The 19,502-nt window shown below is 45.4% G+C and overlaps 1 protein-coding gene across 9 annotated transcripts in view; it reads right to left on the bottom strand.

Moving 5' to 3' along the window:
• The window catches only part of CNOT1 (CCR4-NOT transcription complex subunit 1), an 82,873-nt gene extending 77,725 nt beyond the window's left edge, over positions 1-5,148 (bottom strand). For all 9 annotated transcript variants that reach the window (XM_070388325.1, XM_070388328.1, XM_070388332.1 and 6 more), the window contains exon 1: positions 5,007-5,148. The gene's annotated coding sequence lies outside the window, so the exon portion shown is untranslated. The remainder of the gene's footprint in view (positions 1-5,006) is intronic.
• Between the last annotated feature and the right edge of the window lie 14,354 nt (positions 5,149-19,502).

Genomic DNA, 19,502 nt, shown 5'->3' with positions numbered 1-19,502 from the left:
TCTTAGTTTCCCAACCAGAGACTGAACCAGCACTTCCTGAAGTAGAAGCATAAAGTCTCAACCACTGGACCACCAGGAAAGTCTCTTCACACTTTTAATAGAATACAATCCATATATCAGCATATGCTATGCTGTGCTATGTCAAGTCGCTTCAGTCGTGTCCAACTCTGCGACCCCACAGACGGCAGCCCACCAGGCTCCGCCATCCCTGGGATTCTCCAGGCAAGAATACTGGAGTGGGTTGCCATTTCCTTCTCCAATGCATGAAAGAGAAAAGTGAAAGTGAAGTCATTCAGTCGTGTCCGACTTTTAGCGACCCCATGGACTGCAGCCTACCAGGCTCCTCTGTCCATGGGATTTTCCAGGCAGGAGTACTGGAGTGGGGTGCCATTGCCTTCTCCAATATATATATCAGCATACTTTAAACAACTGTTAGTGTTAGCAAAAAACAATTTATTTATAAAAATGGAAAAAGTGAAACGATCTCAAAAAGCATGCTTACTCCAAAATCAGAAAAGAATCAGTTCTTGATCTGAAACCAAATATTCAGAAGCATCTTCCCAGTAACATGTGCAAAATTACAAAGCTATGCCATATATTTAAGACTGCTAAAAAAATTAGAGAACTCTTCTTAGAGCTATACCTTAAAACTCTAACTACACCAATAGAAAACTTACTCAAATATCTGTCACAATTCAATTTACAGTGAAGAACATTTAAAAATTTATGTAAAAAAAAAATTTTTTTAAAGCCGCTCATCCTTTGAAGGCCTCAAAAGAAATGCAAGTTTATTACACTGAAGTTCAATAATGCCTACTTTCAATAACTGTAAGAGAAAAGACTATCTTTCTGTCATACTTGAGTTTTATATTTTTCACACTGAAGAGATGAAAAACTCAAATCTTGTATCTTGTCCTCCAAAAATTAGTGGTTGATCATAGATTATCCTCACCTTTTTGATGAACGATCAAAGTCTTCCTTGTACTTTAGCAGTACGGCAAGACAGAACCAACAGTAGGCTAGAGTAGGAAAACCTGGTCTAACACTAATCTAAGGAAGTCACTTCAATTTCCTGGGCTTCAATTTTCTAAACATACCATTAATTCTGTATGACTAGATTTCAAAGTTTAACTTTCCAAAAGATGTCAACTGAATTGTAAGTATATATAGCTTGAAGAGAAACAGCCTGTGCCCTCAAAGAACAAAAACCACGGTGTATGGTTTTCCAAGAACGCCGTGTTCCGTGTTCTATAAATCTACCCAAGTGTAACAAATGGAAGCATTATTCAATTACAACTCAGGACAACTGTATGTGTTTGGAGAATGAGAGACTCCTTACCTACTACAAAGTAGGATAGAAAACTTACAAATCAATATATGGTACAGGTAAGTGAAACTAGCCAAGAGGAAGAAGAAATTAATTTGCTTAGGGAAATCAGGGAAAATATAGACGGTACATGTGAATACAAATTGGAATGGTAATATTTTGTTAACTACAGATGATGACACTCCAGACAATAGGGGCACCACTCTGCAACAATCTTTTAACTACACCATATTAGTAACATGTTGCTATGAGTACAGAGGGATCAATACTTACACAGTGATAGGTCAAGGTACTGAAAAACTTGAGTACAGAATGCCTAGATTCAAACCAATGACTTGGTAGACAATTTGTCATTAATATAAAGAACTAACTGTATTCCTGGAATCATTTACATTTTCATGTATTATTTATGTAATAAAGAAATCCAATAAAAGATACTGGAGATCAGTTAGAAAGATAATGAAAAAATGACAGGGTCTGAAACAAAGAAGGAACCACTCTGATTATGAGTTCACAAAAAAATTAACAGTAATGCTGCATTTCAAACCTAAGAGCTCTAAATCCAAGGTGACAAACTTTCAAACTAATTATCTAAAAGGGGAAGTGTTGAGCTCTTAATATGAAGCTTAAGAGCAATAAAATGGTATCTTTCAAAATAATGCTTTCACTTTACATTTCATATAATTAGTCCACCACCACAAAACAAAAACAAAAAAACCCACAAGAACAAAACCTACACCTCCACTGCAGACCCTTCAACATATCATTCAACATTCTAATTTAGCCTAGAGGCAGAAATGCATTTTTTTTTTCCAGAAATGCATTTCTCAAACCTATACTCCATACTCCCAAAGGCTGTATTTCCTTCAAATCTCAACACAGGATTTCAAATTAAGTCTACATATCTACTGACTTCTCAAATGAGTTTTTCAATGAATAATTTTATTCGCTTTGCTACATTCTTGCAAATACATGAATGAAAAGTACCTTAAAATTAACTATTGTGTACATAAAGGATGCAAAGGTTTTGAGCCCATTTTAGCTTTGAAATATGCTTCTTAAAAATTGTAAGCAAATAGGAAAGGAACTGCAAGATCTTTCTTTATATAAGGTCTTAAAATAAGACTCAGTAGGATGCCATTTTGAAACTTCCCAGCAGGAAGTTCAGTTTGGACAGAGGGCCAGTTAAATGCTTTGACCAATATTTTTTAAATGACTTACAAGTTAGTTTTGCTCTCTTACCAAAAAAAAAAAAAAAATACCAAGTTTATGACTGGTACTGCTGCTGCTGCTGCTAAGTTGCTTCAGTCGTGTCCGACCCTGTGTGACCCCAGAGACGGCAGCCCAGCAGGCTCCCCCATCCCTGGGATTCTCCGGGGAAGAACACTGGAGTGGGTTGCCATTTCCTTCTACAATACATGAAAGTGAAAAGTGAAAGTGAAGCCGCTCAGTTGTGTCAGACTCTTAGCGACCCCATGGACTGCAGCCCACCAGGCTCCTCCGTCCATGGGATTCTCCAGGCAAGAGTGGGGTGCCATTGCCTTCTCTAAATTTTGTTAGTTCAAGAATCATAAACATCTTACCAAAAATAAGTATCTTGAAACATCTGGGCATCCAATTTACTGTAGACAAATTCTCTTCCATAGTATTGAGTAACAAAGATTTGTTACATGGTAGAATGAAATAAAGATTCAAGTTCATAAATTCATAAACTTAAGTTGGTTAAAAAGAAACTTCTCATAACTAGATCAGGATCTAACCAAAAACATACTTGGAAAAAGCAACACTCAAGGATAATTTGCTATTAGTCTTTAAGCATGTTGTCAAGAAATAAGCATTTCCTCTTCTGTCCTCCGAGTTTTTTTTTTTTTTAATGACTTAACCCAAAGTTAGGAGATTACAGTACTTAGCAGACAAGATCCATATTAAAGAGACCAGTACTTAAAACCCCAGCAGAAATCTAAGAGACTATATTTCTCTCTGGCTAAGCCAGAGATCCATTTGAGTTAGGAACCAAAAGCATTTCATTTCTGTTCCACAATAATGCCAGAAAAGGGTGCCTTAAAACTGCTAAAATTACAATCTTAGGCAAGAAAGGATAAGACGTTGTTATTGATGGTCAAATTTCTGCCTTGTTTCCACGGAAGGAATTGGGACCCTTCACTTGTTGAAAAGGGACCAACTCTCCAAACAAGTTTTATTAGCATGCTACCATTTCAAAGCACAACTAGATGCCTACGTTATGCATCATTGGCTCATTTTCTTCTTAGACAAGGTAACAATTTGGAATGTCCTAAAACAGGATAATTTAAACTGTTACCATATATCTTATTGAGAGCTAAAATACTACACTGCCAAATCTCTGGAAGGATAGACATGACAACCTGAGGATATTAAACCCAAATACTTCTACACAAACAAGTTTGTTCTTAATCTGTTTGACCTACTTCCTGATTTTGTATTTGTCCAATCATTTTTCCATCCGTGTATCCCTACTATCAAACGGACTGTTGCGAGGCAAACACTCAGAATTTTCTCCGCCAAAAGTAATCAACTATACTCACTCAATTATTAACTGTTAAACTCCCCAAGGCAATTGAGTTACAGAGAAATAAAAAGGGAGACTAAGAGTTAATACTTTCAGGAAATAAATACTTTTAAGAGTCCTAAAATATGTGATGTCTGAGTGGCTTCAAAGGGAAAAGCTTTCTGCTCAAAGTTTATTTTAAACACATCTCCAAACCCACAGACATCAAGCATTAAAGTTTAATCCTAGGAAGGGTACTCATCTGTGGGAACCCAGTTGGGTGAAATCTGCAGAGGGGGTGGGACTGAAAAAGAACATTTGTGCTTTTGGCCTTATGTAACCCCCCTGGAGACCCATAGTATCTCTCACTGAGGCCTCCCAAATGCTCAGCTCACTAGGAGGGCACTTCTCCTGGGCGAGTAGCACCGCTACTACAGAACAGACACTGAGCCAGGTGGGTGGGGGCCGACTTTGGAGACTGACTGAGCGCCTGGGCGCGCGAGTGGAACAAAACCTGTGGCAAGAAGTAATGAGGAAGTGCTCGCTCCCGCCCGCCCCTCCCACCGGCGGACACCCGAAACACTCGGGGTTTGACAACGTGCTGGGGGGCGGGGGAAGGGGACAGGCAGCTCCAGGTCCACCGAGAGGAACCCGGAGTCGGCAACTACTCCGAACACAGGCACCTCGCCCCCCAACCCACTCCCCCCCCCCGCCGCCCTGGAGCTAGGCCTCCGAGGCCGAAGCCCGCAGCACCCATCCGGCAGTTGAGGAGCTCGTGGAGTCTGCAAAGGGTGCAGTCCGCGCGAAGCGAGGCCCCAGCCGCCCCAAGTGCGGCCAACGCCGCCCTCAGAGCCGCCAGGCCCGGGCAAGGGGGGGCCAATCCCGGGTCTCATTCCGCGCCCTGCCCTCGGTTTCGTAGAGCTTTCACCAAGCCCTCTTCTCTTCAGGGGCCGAAGACTCCGCGGGCCGAGGGAAAGAGTCCGCCCTCTCTCGCCTCGCCACTTCTCCGTCCCGACTGCCCCTCACACCTCGGAGCCCCGGGAAACGCTCCCAGTGGCCCCGGGACCATCCCCGTTCCTTCCCGCACCGGCACCCGCGTTCCGTAGCTGACACCGCCCGCCGGCCTCGGCACCCGACCCCAGCCCACCACACCTCAAGCGGCTCCGGCGGCGCTGGACACAGGAAACTCCTGGGTCCCCGACTCCGGCTTTCCTAGACCCCCTCTTCGGTTAACTCCGCTTGTTTCTCTACAAAATGGCGCCGGAGGTCGCGCGCTCACGTCGCGGCCTTTCCCCTCCCCATTCTCATTTCATCATTTGCTGCCCGCCCGAGGAGGGATGGACCCAGCACCAGCCAATGATCGCACCCCGCCTGTGGCTCCCGCCCAATCACCGACAGGTGCCCGCGGATTTAAACCAATCACACACTATCACTTGCAGAAGTCAAGGAAGAAACCAGGCTCCTGCTAGCAACTACCAATCCAGACTCCTACTTCGCGGGCTTTGGCCAATTGCCGTTCACCAGTCCCCAGGGACCGGAGTCGGCGCTCTCGCGCCTGCGCTCGAGGCGAGGGCCAATGGGGAGAAGCAGATAACTTCGATTTGGGGCTTCACGGACTTCCCACCTGCCCTCGAGGTCCTCGATCAATTGGGGTCTGGTAAAGCCTCTGAGAATAAATAAAGGAGGGGGCCCTTAAGCCCTCTCCACCTTGTGAGGTAACTACTCTGAGTTAGAGTGAAAAACAGCCTTCCAGTACTCTCCTTCCTCTTTCGAAGTGTCAAGCGTCCGGTAGACCACGGGGATTCCCAATCTTAAACATTCCCGTCCTCCCCCGCGTCTCTTTGGCGGGGAACGCCGGTTACGAGAAAGCTACAAGCAAGCCAGGCTCTAACTAGAGCTCTGGCGCTTTGCATCCTGGGATGTGTAGTCCTCCCCCTCAGCCCATTCCTGTCGCAAAAGTAGTGCGAGTTCCTTCCTCATTTACGGCGCCCCAGGAAGAGCAATGCATTCTGGAGAACGTAGTCCCGTTTGGTACTCTCATGCTCCCGTCAGGAGAACTTTCCCGTCTAGTTCTGCCTCTGGAAGAAGGCACTCCTTACGAAGAAATAGGAAACTCTTGGGTTCTTTGTTTGGCTTAGTCCCTGTTAGTGGTAGCAGAAGGAATACTTATGCCCTTTGCTGTCAGGAGAAAAAAATATAGAAACATCTTTTTTTTAACATTTTGTGGTTAAAAAAAAAAGATTTTGTGGTCACCTGTATCCAGCTCAGGGGTGGGAGAAGTAAGAAGAAAGTGTTGACTGGTGGCTTTTTTACTTTTTGAAAACACGTATCGTTGTCATCCACGTCTTGGGGCTACGCGGAGTTGTCTCCTAGCCATCTCTCCTACTATCTTTTGTGTCTAAAAATAGTTAAAAAAAAAAAAAAAAAAAAGTTGTGGTAAGGCCTGTGGCCTTCTGAGATGTCCCACACTCTGTGGAGTATGTTTCTAAGTCCATATCTTACCTTAAAAAAAAAAGTGGTAAAAACGCTTAACAAAATTTACGTTTTTATGTGTATTGCATGTTGTTGTTCAGTATTGCATAGTAGTGTTAAAATTTTATGCATATTGCTGTGCAGTGGATCTCTAGAAGTTTTTCATCTTGCAAAACTGAAGCTGTGTACCGGTCAAACAACTCCTCATCTCCTCCCTCCAGTCCTTGACAGCCACCCTTCTGTTTTCTAAGAGTTTGACTACTTTAGATACCTCTTTTAGGTGGACTCATGCAGAATTTGTCTTTTTGTGACTGACTGATTTCTCTAACCTCCTAAAAACACTTTTTGACACCTGCCTTGGTTGGACGCCAACTCTTGCAGCAAACTTTTACTGAGTATCTGGTGGTTTCAAATACCTGTAGGATACCCAAGGACCCCATGTACAATAAGCACAAGGGTTGCTTCAGTCTTGTTCATAGCTGTATTCCAGCACCTAGCACAGTGCCTGGCACTTGATAGACACGTGAGCAAATAAATGTTGAAAAATCATGCAATGGAGAATTGGATTTAAAACATTATAATGTTAGTGATAGAAGACTCCTTAAACAGACCAGTGAGCGAGTGAAGTCGCTCAGTCGTGTCCGACTCTGCAACCCCATGGACTGCAGCCCACCAGGTTCCTCCATCCATGGAATTTTCTAGGCAAGAGTACTGGAGTGGGTTGCCATTTCCTTCTCCAGGGGATCTTCCCAACCCAGGGATCAAACCCGGGTCTCCTGCATTGTGGGCAGACGCTTTACTGTCTGAGCCACCAGGGAATCAAGGATTAGAATATAAGTCCTTCCTATACCTTGTTGCTGTATAAAATTGCTGGAACCTCAATGGATAGCAGAATTTTAGGCAGAGTTATCAAAACTGAAAATGCATAGACCCATTGATCCAGTATCTAATAATTTATTCCACAGGTGAATATTGAAAATTTGTACAGAGATGGATGTTTAAAGATATTAATTGATGGGGTTAATGAGGTCCTAAAAGGTTAGACACAATAGAAAAGAAGACAAATAAGAGTATGGAATACCACAAAGCTTTTTAAAACTATAAGTCTGTAGGTACTAATATGGAATGATTCAAAGATTTATTGTTAATCGTTAGGTGCAGAATAAGAAAAACAAAACCAAAAATGGATAGCATAATCAGTGTGTTACCATTTGTGTAGGAGAAGTGAACTATATTTGTATTTACCTATAAATAAATGTATAAAAAGATTTGAAAATATATGCCATTTCCCCCAGCCGACATCAGTGGTTATCCCTGGGTAGGGAGTGGAATGAGGAAGAGTAAAGGGAGCTTTTGCTTTTTGTTTTGTTTTCAGTCAGTCAGTTCCGTGGCTCAGTCCTGTCTGACTCTTTGCAACCCTATGGACTATAGCATGCCAGGCTTTCCTGTTCCTCACCAACTCCCAGAGCCTACTCAAACTCATGTCCATCGCGTCGGTGATGCCATCCAACCATCTCATCCTCTGTCGTCCCCTTCTTCACCCACCTTCAATTTTTCCCAGCATCGGGGTCTCTCCCAATGAGTCAGTTCTCTGCATCAGATGGCCAAAGTATTGGAGTTTCGCTTGAAAATCAGTCTTTGCAATGAATATTCAGGACTGATGTTCTTTAGGATTGACTGGTTGGATCTCCTTACAGTCCAAGGGACTCTCAAGAGTCTTTTCCAACACCACAGTTCAAAAGCATCAATTCTTCGGCACTCAGCTTTCTTTATAGTCCAACTCTCATATCCATACACGACTACTGGAAAAACCATAGCTTTGACAAGATTGACTTTTGTTTTGTTTTATTACCATACTATTCGAACTTTTGAAAAGAGGATGTATTCATGTTTCATTTGTATAATTTAAAATATTTTTTTTTAAAAGATACCTGTAGAGGTCAGCTATCTAAGATCAATACTGTAATTCTACAACTAGAATTGTAGTTGGTCTTAGACATAAATCTCCTAAAGTAAAGTAAGTTGAATGAAATAAAGCTAAGTTACCTTTCCCCACTTCAGCTTATCTTTACCCTAAGGCTGCTCTGGGAGACCCTTCTGTCCACTCCCAACCCCTCCCTCCCGCCCCCAAACTCACAGCCCCAGCTACACCAACACTACTCCTAGGAGTTGACTTGCTTTGGGGACTTAGCCTAGTACCTGCAAGGACTCCCACAATAAATAGCTTGGAAATCAAAGGTCTTCAACTGTGTGTTATCATGAATTCTGGGTGGCTTCTATACTCACTAGAAAGGAGAGAGATGCATAGAATGTTTTCCAATTGGAAGGGTTAGTGGAGATCACCTGGTGTACTTTTTTCATTTTATTGAAAGACATAGTTGGAAGTCATGCCCAGACAAAGTAGTTTACTAGAGACCTTCACAAAGAATTGAATCAACTTGTAACTCAGCAATTATGTGTTCTGGGGTTCAAACATATTTAGAAACACGATATTTTTACCAGATGTTAATTACTCACCTGGCCTCTTTGCTCAGCCTTCTTCCAGTCCTTCACCCCCCAATTAATTGTGCATCCCAGACTCTGGAAGAACTATACAAACTCTTTTAATTGTTTCTTAAAATAGCCTAGAGAGGAATATGTAAGTGCTAGGAAACAAAAGCCTTATTGAATTGGCTTGGGGTGGAGGCAAAAATACTTAGAAGACAAAGGACTTTGAGACTTTGAGGTCTGCAGAAAACTGTGTTATAAAAATGTTTGGAGGTGCTTAAAGTAATGCTCAAAATTCTCCAAGCCAGGCTTCAGCAATACGTGAACCGTGAACTTTCTGATGTTCAAGCTGGTTTTAGGAAAGGCAGAGGAACCAGAGATTAAATTGCCAACATCTGCTGGATCATGGAAAAAGCAAGAGAGTTCCAGAAAAACATCTATTTCTGCTTTATTGACTATGCCAAAGCCTTTGACTGTGTGGATCACAGTAAACTGGAAAATTCTGAAAGAGATGGGAATACCAGACCACCTGACCTGCCTCTTGAGAAACGTGTATGCAGGTCAGGAAGCAACAGTTAGAACTGGACATGGAACAACAGACTGGTTCCAAATAGGAAAAGGAGTACCTCAAGGCTGTATATTGTCACCCTGCTTATTTAACTTCTATGTAGAGTACATCATGAGAAATGCTGGATGGAAGAAGCACAAGCTGGAATCAAGATTGCCAGGAGAAATATCAATAACCTCAGATATGCAGATGACACCATATGGCAGAAAGTGAAGAGGAACTCAGAAGCCTCTTGATGAAAGTGAAAGAGGAGAGTGAAAAAGTTGGCTTAAAGCTCAACATTCAGAAAATGAAGATCATGACATCTGGTCCCATCACTTTAGGGGAAATAGATGGGGAAACAGTGGAAACAGTGTCAGACTTCATTTTGGGGGGCTCCAAAATCACTGCAGATGGTGATTGCAGCCATGAAATTAAAGACGCTTACTCCTTGGAAGAAAAGTTATGACCAACCTAGATAGCATATTCAAAAGCAGAGACATTACTTTGCCAGGAAAGGTCTGTCTAGTCAAGGCTGTGGTTTTTCCAGTGGTCATGTATGGATGTGAGAGTTGGACTGTGAAGAAAGCTGAGTGCCGAAGAATTGATGCTTTTGAACTGTGGTGTTGGAGAAGACTCTTGAGAGTCCCTTGGACTGCAAAGAGATCCAACCAGTCCATTCTAAAGGAGATCAGCCCTGCGTGTTCTTTGGAAGGACTGATGCTAAAGCTGAAACTCCAGTACTTTGGCCACCTCATGTGAAGAGTTGACTCATTGGAAAAGGCTCTGATGCTGGGAGGGATTGGGGGCAGGAGGAGAAGGGGACGACAGAGGATGAGATAGCTGGATGGCATCACCGACGCGATGGACATGAGTTTGAGTGAACTCTGGGAGTTGGTAATGGACAGGGAGGCCTGGCGTGCTGTGATTCATGGGGTCGCAAAGAGTCGGACACGACTGAGCAACTGAGCTGAACTGAAAGAGGAGATACAAGACCTTTTTATTCCATGTTCTTGTTTTTCAGTCCCATTTATCAGAGAGTCAGTAACCTCAACTCACAGTAGTTTTGACTGTCTTATCCAAAACAACTCATTGACAGCCTAAGTCTGAATTCTGATCTCCTTCCAGTCCATCACCACTGCCTAGCTCCAAAACCTTCTGGCTCCCTGGACACCCAAGCTTTGATATGAATTTGGTGACTCTACCCTGATGCGGGATGAACAAGGAGGCATGTTCTATGAAGACCATTGAGGAATTCAAAAATCCAGTCCCTAAGCTGGACTGTGCCCTTAACTTTCTGTGTAACCTTGGGAAAGTCACTTCCCCTCCCTGTACTTCTTTTTCCCCCTTCATTATTCTGAGGATATTGGGCGTGACCCCAATACTTGAGGATACTTGGTGTGATTGTGTTCTGTGGACCCCTAGGAAGGCAAGGCGGAGAAGGCGATGGCACCCCACTCCAGTACTCTTGCCTGGAAAACCCCATGGATGGAGGAGCCTGGTGGGCTGCCATCTATGGGGTCGCACAGAGTCAGACACGACTGAAGCAACTTAGCAGCAGCAGCAGCAGCAGGAAGGCAAGGACTTAATGTGGGGTCCTGGAATTCTTATGTGCACATAGGTTTATTAACTAATAATATATCAAGTACTATACTCTAAAGGCAATGGCATCCCACTCCAGTACTCTTGCCTGGAAAATCCCATGGACAGAGGAGCCTGGTAGGCTGCAGTCCATGGGGTCGCAAAGAGTCGGACACGACTGAGCGACTTCACTTTCACTTTCCACTTTCATGCACTGGAGAAGGAAATGGCAACCCACTCCAGTGTTCTTGCCTGGAGAATCCCAGGGGCAGGGAGCCTGGTGGGCTGCCATCTATGGGGTTGCACAGAGTCGGACACGACTGAAGCAACTTAGTAGTAGTAGTAGTATACTCTAAAGGTAAAATTTTACATGCTTTATCTCATCCATACCTCAAGACCCTGTAGGATAGGGACCCCATTTTACAGATCATAAAACTGAGGCTTAGGGAGGTGAATCACTCGCCCAAGATCACATACCTAGTCAATGGCAAAGCATGCCTTGCAGCCCAAGCTCTCTGACTTCAGGGCGTACATTCCCAGTTATCGCCCTCTAAGCCTTCACTTGGAAACCGCCGTGCCTAGGTGATCTCCCAACTGTCATGTTCAGTGATCCAGGAATGACCAGACAGTTTCCAAGCCAAAAAAATGTGATGCATCATCTGACAGGGGTATTATAAATTAGTGACACAGGTTCTGAAAATACTTCCATGAGTTTGGAGTTTTCCAGTTAAGTTTACATTTGAATTTTTAGATCCTCTCCTTAACAGAGGATTCTGTCCAAAGACTGTGTAGAAACTTTTGACTTTTTTTTTTAAGATTGTTTATCCCTCTGTCTCTTTTCATGAGTGAACAGGGAAGAAGCTAAGAGAGGAAAGGAAAAGCTGTGAAGCATTTCCTCTGGTTCATGGTTAGTTTATGGTTAGTTTAGCAATGAGTGAATGCTTGCAAACAAGTGGAGCAGGTCTGAGAAACCTGCCTTGGGCTGTAGACAGATGAGTGGACTTTAGGACTATCGATGGAATTCTTCTGAGCTGGGCAGAGTCTGTGTGACTCTGCCCTAATTTTCTATGTTCTCCCTGATTACAGACCTGACGTTTGAAACGATTGCCTGAAACCTGCACCATTAGTCTGAGCTCTTCATCCTCTGCCCATCTGGGCCCCTGCCTTCACAGATAGTTCTCCTTTAGTTCTACAAACTTCTCTGTGCACTGTCTCAATCCCTCTGCCCCTAGCTTATACTTAACATCATTTACCTAGCACCCATCTCTACTGTCATCTTAAAAAAATAAACTTACACGATATCCTGAAATGAAGTGGGGAGGGGGCAAGAAGTTGAATATTGTCTTCCAAATTCCCCTTTTGAGGGGTGCCAAGCCACCCCTCCCAGGTGGCCCAGTGGGAAAGACTGCCTGCCAATGGAGAAGACTTGAGTTCAATCCCTGAGTCAGGAAGATCCCCTGGAGGAGGAAATGACAATGCATTCCAGTATTCTTGCCAGGAAAAATTTCATGGACAGAGGAGCCTGGTGGGCTACAGTCCATGGGATCACAAAGAGTCAGACACAATTGAGCACACATGCAAGCCTCACAGCTTGTAGGATGTTAGTTCCCCAACCAGGGATTGAGCCCTGGTCAATCAGCTGAATCCTGGGCCAGAACAGTTCAACATCCCCCTCCCCGACCAGGGCAGAACCCTCATTTCTTCAACAGATAATCGTGGATTAAACATCTGCTAAAGTGTCTGCCTACAATGCGGGAGACCCGGGTTCAATCCCTGGGTTGGGAAGATCTCCTGGAGAAGGAAATGGCAACCCACTCCAGCATTCTTGCCTGGAGAATCCCATGGACAGAGAAGCCTGGTAGGCTACAGTCCATGGGGTCGCAAAGAGTCGGACACAACTGAGCAACTTCACTTCACTTCACTTCACCTCTGTTCTGCTCAGAACCCAATAGGCACTTCAGGCACCTGTGCAAGTTAATGTTGCTCATTATCCTCTGGTCAAACTAGTCGAGAAGCCAACTGTCAGAACAAAGGATTACAAATGCGATCAATGTTAACAAATGGGGAACACAGGGAGTTTGGGAGAAACCTGCAACCTAGTCTAGGGATTCAAAGACTCTCTAAGGACATGAAAGGCATCGGGGTACTCTAGACAGAGTGGCAGTACCTTCCAGCAAAGAGCTAAGCCTCAAAGAGACGACTGCCGGCATTTTTGAGGAATTAAAAGAATGGAAAGGTTGGAGCCTAGAGAAGCAGCCAGAGGCTGGCTTAAGCCTCTGTGGTCAGCCCGTTATCCTAAGGGCTCTTGGATGGAACAGCTGATGTGCTAATATTTGCATTGTTTGAAGGTCAGACTGGCTGTGGCATGGAGAAAGGATTGGTGTCAAGCAAGAGAGGTAGCTGGGAGACTAACCAGGAGGCCACCACAGAAATCCAGGGGAGGCGGGAGTGGAGGGAAGTGGGGCCACCACAGATGTGGGAGCTCAAAGCGCCAGGCTTTGGCAACTAATCGAATGTGAAAGGTGAGAGGGCAAAGGGAAGGATTGTCTGCTCCTGGGTACTTCCCCCGCCCCTGCCCCCGCAACCCCATCCCATAAAGCAGGGAGACTGGAGGAGCAGGTTTGGGGGCAGAGATAGTGAGTTCAATTTAAAAGTGCATATGTTTCACACAAGTGGAGTGGCCCCCTTGGGCTAAAGCCCGAGGCGACTGAGAGCTGGAACTGCTGATGGAGACTTGAGTCACTGACCAGCTGGTGGCCCTGGGGGAGACTTCAGAGAGCAGAGGCCCTGGGGCCCTGAGAAGAGCTACACTCAGAACCCTGGTTGAGGAGGGAAGAGTCGTTAGCTTGCTGGGAAATAGACCAGCCCGAAGGCCTGAGGACTGCTGGAGGCTGAATGCAGTCACCCTAGCCAGAGGACAGAGGGACTCAATGTTTTAGAGCAGCCAAGCAGGGAAGAGATTGACAAGGCCTTGGGCAGTGTGATAGGGCTATGTGACCTTGGAGAGAGCCTTTTCTGTGTATGGAGAGAGGGGACCTTAAACCAGAAGGGATTAGGCTGCCAGGAGAGCTGTAGGTGGAGGGGAAGGGAGGGTTTGTTTTTAAGATAGAGATTAAGGCACATTTCTATCACAAGATAGAGATTAGGGCACATGGGGACCATCCCCATGGAAAAGAAATGCAAAAAAGCAAAATGGCTATCTGGGGAGGCCTTACAAATAGCTGTGAAAAGAAGAGAAGCGAAAAGCAAAGGAGAAAAGGAAAGATATGAAGCATCTGAATGCAGAGTTCCAAAGAATAGCAAGGAGAGATAAGAAAGCCTTCCTCAGCGATCAATGCAAAGAAATAGAGGAAAACAACAGAATGGGAAAGACTAGAGATCTCTTCAAGAAAATTAGAGATACCAAGGGAATATTTCATGCAAAGATGGGCTCGATAAAGGACAGAAATGGTATGGACCTAACACAAGCAGAAGATATTAAGAAGAGGTGGTAAGAATACACAGAACAGCTGTACAAAAAAGATCTTCATGACCCAGATAATCACGATGGTGTGATCACTCACCTAGTCCCAGACATCCTGGAATGTAAAGTCAAGTGGACCTTAGAAAGCATCACTATGAACAAAGCTAGTAGAGGTGATGGAATTCCAGTTGAGCTATTTCAAATCCTGAAAGATGATGCTGTGAAAGTGCTGCACTCAATATGCCAGCAAATTTGGAAAACTCAGCAGTGGCCACAGGACTGGAAAAGGTCAGTTTTCATTCCAATCCCAAAGAAAGGCAATGCCAAAGAATGCTCAGACTCCCGCACAATTGCACTCATGTCACACGCTAGTAAAGTAATGCTCAAAATTCTCCAACCAGGCTTCAGCAGTATGTGAACCGTGAACTTCCAGATGTTCAAGCTGGTTTTAGAAAAGGCAGAGGAACCAGAAATCAAATTGCCAACATCTGCTGGAAAAAGCAACATCATGGTAAAAGCAAAAGAGTTCCAAAAAAACATCTATTTCTGCTTTATTGACTATGCCAAAGCCTTTGACTGTGTGGATCACAGTAAACTGGAAAATTCTGAAAGAGATGGGAATACCAGACCACCTGACCTGCCTCTTGAGAAACATATATGCAGGTCAGGAAGCAACAGTTAGAACTGGACATGGAACAACAGACTGGTTCCGAATAGGACAAGGAGTACCTCAGGGCTGTATATTGTCACCCTGCTTATTTAACTTCTATGCAGAGTACATCATGAGAAACGCTGGGCTGGAAGAAGCACAAGCTGGAATCAAGATTGCCGGGAGAAACATCAATAACCTCAGATATGCAGATGACACCACCCTTATGGCAGAAAGTGAAGAGGAACTAAAAAGCCTCTTGATGAAAGTGAAAGAGGAGAGTGAAAAAGTTGGCTTAAAGCTCAACATTCAGAAAATGAAGATCATGGCATCTGGTCCCATCACTTCATGGGAAATAGATGGGGAAACCGTGGAAACAGTGTCAGATTTTATTTTTTTGGGGAGGGGGGCTCCAAAATCACTGCAGATAGTGACTGCAGCCATGAAATTAAAAGACGCCTACTCCTTGAAAGGAAAGTTATGACCAACCTAGATAGCATATTCAAAAGCAGAGACATTACTTTGCCAACAAAGGTCTGTCTAGTCAAGGCTATGGTTTTTCCAATGGTCATGTATGGATGTGAGAGTTGGACTGTGAAGAAGGCTGAACGCCAAAGAATTGATGCTTTTGAACTGTGGTGTTGGAGAAGACTCTTGAGAGTCCCTTGGACTGCAAGGAGATCCAACCAGTCCATCCTAAAGGAGATCAGTCCTGGGTGTTCTTTGGAAGGACTGGTGCTAAAGCTGAAACTCCAATACTTTGGCCATTTCATGCGAAGAGTTGACTCATTGGAAAAGACTCTGATGCTGGGAGGGATTGGGGGCAGGAGGATAAGGGGTCGACAGAGGATGAGATGGCTGGATGGCATCACCGACTCGATGGACGTGAGTTTGAGTGAACTCCGGGAGTTGGTGATGGACAGGGAGGCCTGGCGTGCTGCGATTCAGGGGGTCGCAAAGAGTTGGACACGACTGAGCAACTGAATTGAACTGAACTGAAAGTCCTTGGAGTTCAGTCTTAGCAGTTTTAGATAGCTAGAGGGACCGTTTTTTGGAAATACTCGGGCTTTGATGTTCTCCAGCCCTCCTCCTCTTCCTTCTTCTCCTGAGGGTTCTTCTCCAAAGCAGAATGTGTCCAGCAACAGCCCCCATGGGAAGCAACTCTTCCTCTGGCTGCTAAGTTTGGGAAGAAGAAAAGAACAACCACCCCACTGCCACTCCCACCCAGACCACCCCAGAGTCCACCCTTCTCCTGGGGTATCATGTCCTCACTGGCTGCCTTGGGGCCTCCATGCACATCGCCCTCCCCAAGAAGTTGTAAGCCGGGTCAGTGTCCCCCTTATAGACAAGGGCTCAGAGGTCATCCTGCAGCAGTTCTCAGGGGAGAGGGGTGGTATCTGGGTGCGGCAGGGAGAAGCAGCCGAAGGTGTCCAGACAACCCATGTCTACTCTGGGACACAGGGAAACTGGGAACTGGAGTTCCTGAGCCCCTTTTCAGCCTCGCCTCTTTTTTAAAAAAGAAATGTGTATTTGTTTATTTTTGGAACCCTTTGTTGTGGCCCTCTGGCTTCTCTAGTTGCAGCTCGTGTGCTTAGTTGTCCCAGAGTATGCGGGACCTTAGGTCCTCATCTAAGGATTGAGCCTGCGTCCACTGCATTGGAAGGCAGAGTCTAAACCAGTGGGCCGCCAAGGAAGCCCCAGCCTCACCTCTTAATCAGCGAAAAGTTGCTCCTCGATATGGGCCTATCCACTCTCCCAGGATAACGATTCCTTCCCACACCTCTTCCTGGACTTTCGGACTGCACCTCCATCCCATCTGATTCCGACTGTGGCAGGTGCCTCTGCATCATCCATCTTTTCTTTCTACAACCATTTGAGTCTTTACTGTGTTCCAGTCACTGACACAAGTGCTGGGATCCTAACAGTGAGCAAACAGCCTGCCCTCACCTACACCTGAGTGCTGCTATCTCTGCCCTGGACTAGTGCCGGAAACAGGATTCAATTCCTGGGTCAGGAAGATCCCCTGGAGAAGGAAATGGCAACCCACTCCAGTGTTCTTGCCTGAAGAATTCCATGGAGAGAGGAGCCTGGCGGGCTACTGTCCGTAGGGTCACAAAGAGTCAGACACGACTGAGTGAGTAACACACACACACACACATGTCTGCCCTACCTCTCCCCAAGAAGGCCCTGTAATCCTGGGAGGTCACATCCACACTCTCATGCCTCTACCAGGAGCTGCTAGATCTCCTCAGGCTTACCTGCACAGTTCCCAGGCAGGGAGGGAGTTGGGGATGTGTCTCAGCTCCATGGTTGAAACACAGGTATGTGGTGTGGCCTGGAGACATTCAGGTAGCCCAGAGATGGGGCCATTAGGAGACTGGAGGCAGAGTATGGAAGGGATTAGGGGTTGAAAGCCTCAACTATTCCCTCCCAACATCCCATTTTCCATGCCAGTCCCCCCAAAACTTGGTGAGCCTCATAGAGATGCTATTTGGGGATCCCACAAACTCTTCCCATCTTCTAAGCCCCTGAGCCCCTACTATGATTCTGCTCATCCCTTTCCCCTTCTCTTGACTTCAGAATCCTCTCCTATAAAACAGAAGAATTGACCCAGGTGATCTCAAAGTCCTTTCTCTCTGGAACTTTTCTGGCTTCCACAGCAGCCTCTGGTCCTCCCTGTACCCCAAATAGGAATTGTCAGGGAAAGTTGCCTGAAGAAGGCTGGATAGAGAGAGGAGGGGCAGCCAGGCTACTTTGCCTGCCTTCCACTCTCACCATCACCACATGATAGTCCCAAGAAGTAAGGATTCCAAGGATACACCTGTCCCGGTCAGGGGAACCTGGGGAAGTGCTGCATGTCCCCATTCCCACCATCCTGAGCATCCCACATCCTGATCTCTTTCGGCTCAGACCATGCTGTCCGCAGTCCAAGGTTGCCCTAGGTAAACTTGCACTGGGATGTTGTCTCTCCTAAGTTTCAGTTCCTTCATCTGTGAAGTGGGGTCACCATAATACCTACTGTGGAGGTTCTTTAGAGAGTTACATGATCTGATGAAGTATGTAAAATACTCAGTGCCTAGCACAGAGACACTTCATTTATTCAGTCATGGATTCAACAAATAGTTTTTGGATTTTTTTTTTTTTTTTCTTTTGGTTGTGCTGGGTCTTAGTTGCGGCACACAGAATCTTTTAGTTGTGACATACAGGGTCTAGTTCCCTGACCTGGGACTCAACCTGGGCCCCTGCTTTGGGAGCACGGAGTCTTAACCGCTGGACCACTGGGAAAGCCCCAAAAAATAGTTTTTAAGTGCCTCTTATGTGTCAGGTGTTGAGACTATGGCAGCAAAAAAAGCAAATTCTTTCAGTCATTGATCTTGATTTTAAACAGGGGGTTGTGATAAACAATAATACTAAAGACATCATGTGAGGCAGTATAAATGCTACAAAAAGTAATGAAGCAGAACAAGGTGCTAGAGTGACAGAGGAGGGGTTTAGGGAGATGGACAGGTCTGTTTGTTTAGGGAGACCTCTCTGATAAAGGATCTGAGCAGAGCCCCAAAAGAAGTGAGGGAGGGAACCATGCAGACATCTTGTGGCAGAGGGTTCCAAGCAGGAGACCAGAAAGTATAAAGTCCCTGAGGCTGAAGGGTGGTGAGTCTGCCACTGGGGCTGAGCACTGGGAGAGGAGGAGTAGCAGAAGATGAGGTCAGATGGGAACCGGAATCATGGGACCCTGTCATCCATGGTGAGGACTGTGGCTTTCGTTCTAGTAAGACGAGAAAGCCATACATAGATTTTGAGCTGAGGATGATGTGAACTGACCTTAGTTCTAAAACCTTATTGCAGGAAGAGAAAACTACAGGAGAGCAAAGGGGCAGGGAGCAGCAGCAATCTCCAGATTAGAAGGATGTAATAATCCAGGCAAGACATGATGGTGGATTACACTAGTTGCAAAGGTGGAGAGAAGCATTACCCGTAATAATTATCTCCAGACTACAGGGCACAGCCCTCACCATCCCCCATCCCACCTTTGTTGTTGTTGTTGTTCAGTCGCTAAGTCGTGTCCGACTCCTTGCGACCCCCTGGACTGCAGCACTCCAGGCTTCCCTGTCCTTCACTGGCTCCCGGAGTTTGCTCAGACTCATGACCATTGAGTCGATGATGCCATCCAACTATCTCACCCTCTGTTGCCTCCTTCTCCACCTGCCCTCAATCTTTCCCATCCCACCTCGCCAACCAGTTACTCAGGTGGCCCTTTGACCTGGTATATATATATATATTTTTAGTTAGGAGCAGCTTTAAAAATGTTCTTTATTTATTTGGCTGCATCGGGTCTCAGTGGCATCGTGCAGGCTCTCCATCACGTCGTGTGAGCTCAGAGACTCTCCAGTTGTGCTGCTCTCAGCAGTTTCAGCTGGGCTTAGCTGCTCCATGGCATATGGGACCCTA

This window comes from Bos mutus, chromosome 18 (assembly GCF_027580195.1).
Source record: "Bos mutus isolate GX-2022 chromosome 18, NWIPB_WYAK_1.1, whole genome shotgun sequence".
In the NCBI taxonomy this organism is placed as follows: Eukaryota; Metazoa; Chordata; class Mammalia; order Artiodactyla; family Bovidae; genus Bos; species Bos mutus.
Note: the sequence above shows the minus strand (reverse complement) of the source record. Positions and strands in the feature narration are given on the sequence as shown.